General features: G+C 42.4%; 1 protein-coding gene and 1 long non-coding RNA gene across 6 annotated transcripts in view; one reads left to right on the top strand and one right to left on the bottom strand.

Moving 5' to 3' along the window:
- LOC116686439 (palmitoyltransferase ZDHHC3) overlaps positions 1-2,275 on the top strand; it is a 146,818-nt gene that overhangs the window by 73,790 nt on the left and 70,753 nt on the right. The window lies entirely within an intron of this gene.
- LOC116686441 (uncharacterized) overlaps positions 1-2,275 on the bottom strand; it is a 7,189-nt gene that overhangs the window by 227 nt on the left and 4,687 nt on the right. The gene's annotated exons all lie outside the window — the stretch shown is intronic.

Here is a 2,275-nt window from a genome sequence, read left to right as displayed (position 1 = left end):
GGGGGGGAGGAGCTCCGAGAAGGCGCTGTCATCACCTTGTTTCAGCCAGGTTTCCGTCAACAACAGAAAGTCCAGGTCATTGGACGTAAAAAAGTCATTCAATATAAAAGTCTTATTTGTGAGAGATCAAGTATTGATCAGCGCCATGCGAATTGGGCGCCTTTCAGTCTTTTGGGAAGCACAACTGAGCTGGCGGAGATTCCCGTGCACACAGCCTTGCTTGAGGCGCTTCCTGTTCCAGCAGCGGGGAGACGGGCACTCGGAGTCCGGTCCAGTCTGCCGGAGCCACCGGTAACTGCATACCGGAGAATGCCGTAGGTTGCAGCTGATGAACTCCACGGAAGATCGGACACATGGATGGCCCAGATCGCAGATGGAGGATGATGCCAGGTATGCTCTGAGCCTGACACGTACTCCTCCTCTCTTGCCGCGTCTCCTGCGGCGCTTGTTGCGGAGCGGCAGACAGGGCTGACGCCGTAGGTAGGCCGGAATGGACGCCAGGAAGGGCGGTGGCGGCGTACCTGACTGACCGTCATGTACTGGGGACAAGCACTTTTGCGAGATCTCGACTTTGTTTTGCGAGATATTGAGTTTTATATGCAAGCTCTTGCAAATCCAAAAAACAATAAGGCTAACTTAGCACAACATGATACATCACGCAATACATCAATTTTATTTTGATAAGCTTTAGTAATTAATATGTGCCAAAGTGAAATGTTACAATTGACATTGTTGTTGACTGTTGATGTCATCTCCTTTGCCTCCTTAGTTTGTGATATTGAACACGCGCATTTCTACTTATACGTTTTTTTTGCCATATGGTTTTTGCAATGCGCGAAACCAACTTCTACCTGGTACGTAGCATCTCCAAAAGGCCCTGACAAAAAAAGTTCAAAGAATTTTGCTGCGTTATGCACATATGACGACCAAACAAATTTTCCTATGTAGCTACCAAACACATATCATACCATATCTTGGCCGAATTAAATGTTATTAGCAAAAGACTTTAAAGGATTGTTCATGGTCCCACTCCGATGCTCTGTACCAAATTTGGCGAGGATTGGCCATTAGGGGGCGCTATAATCAATATTCATTTGTTTTGGCCGATTAATCAATTTATTTAAGTGGGACATTTGCGATTGCAATACCATAGTAATGCTATTGACACCAAACCTGGGATGCTTGTTCAGCATGCCTCTCTGAAGCTCTTTACCAAATGCAGCAAAGATCGGCCATTAGGGTGTGCAGTAGCCAATGTAGACCAGTTTCTGCCCTTTTACTCAATCAATGTTAATGGGATATTTGCAACGGCAACGTACTGCAGACCTTATGGCTTACACCTCTCAACGTTTGCCTCCCTACCGTTAAACTTAGGGTCTGGCTTTCACGCGCTCCCCTGGTCGTCAGGGGCAACTGGAGCCGGAAGGCTTAGACCCCAGTCATAACTGCTTGCAGTTTTTCCCTTTATTCCTCAAAAGAAAAGCTTTTAATTTAGTAGGCCTACTCAAAACTGGAGTTCTAAACTGACAAACTTCCTTTAAAATGTTTGTGGCATTATATATCATTATATACCATTAAAATAAAACAATGTTTTACTTTATAAAGAAACATTTATTATTATCAACATTGATTTATGTGTCTATATCCACTATATCCACTATCTCCTTGTATAGGCTTTAGAAACACATGCATTTTTTTGTCATGATCATGGCAGACAACCCAAAAGAGAATCCTTCATACATTATAATAAACAATAAGTAAAAATACAGCACAGTGAGAATAATATATTGGGTCCTCTCCACAACTAACTAATAGATGACATTGTGAAAACTCAACATTCCTGCTGGACTCTAGGGTTGCTTCCTCTTCATGATGTACTGTAAAGGATCTGGGCTGCATAGCAAGCTGTGAACCCTTTACAAGTTGATTTTGATCAGCACATAAGCAGACACCATGCAAGCCATATTTTCATTATTGTGTCTTGTGTTAAAGTGCACTTACTAAATGTGAATCTAAAGGCCTTAACACTCCATAAACCTGTTTGTTTGCCATCCTGGTGTCAGACTGTCCTACAAAGGGTAGACAGTCGACTCACGAGACGATACACGAGATTGGGTTCAACTAATTTAAATTACTAATTACTATTATTTAAAGAAAACTTCAATGAAGAAATATGACTGTAAAAATAGTCTATTCAATCAGAAGTCATAAAATGATAAACGAGTGTGAAATGTGGAGCATCTGTCGTAGGGATGATCCGAGTACTCGGCTGAAA

Source organism: Etheostoma spectabile, unplaced genomic scaffold (genome assembly GCF_008692095.1).
Source record: "Etheostoma spectabile isolate EspeVRDwgs_2016 unplaced genomic scaffold, UIUC_Espe_1.0 scaffold376, whole genome shotgun sequence".
In the NCBI taxonomy this organism is placed as follows: domain Eukaryota; kingdom Metazoa; phylum Chordata; class Actinopteri; order Perciformes; family Percidae; genus Etheostoma; species Etheostoma spectabile.
The sequence above is the reverse complement of the archived record's forward strand: the minus strand, read 5'-3'. Positions and strand labels throughout refer to the sequence as shown.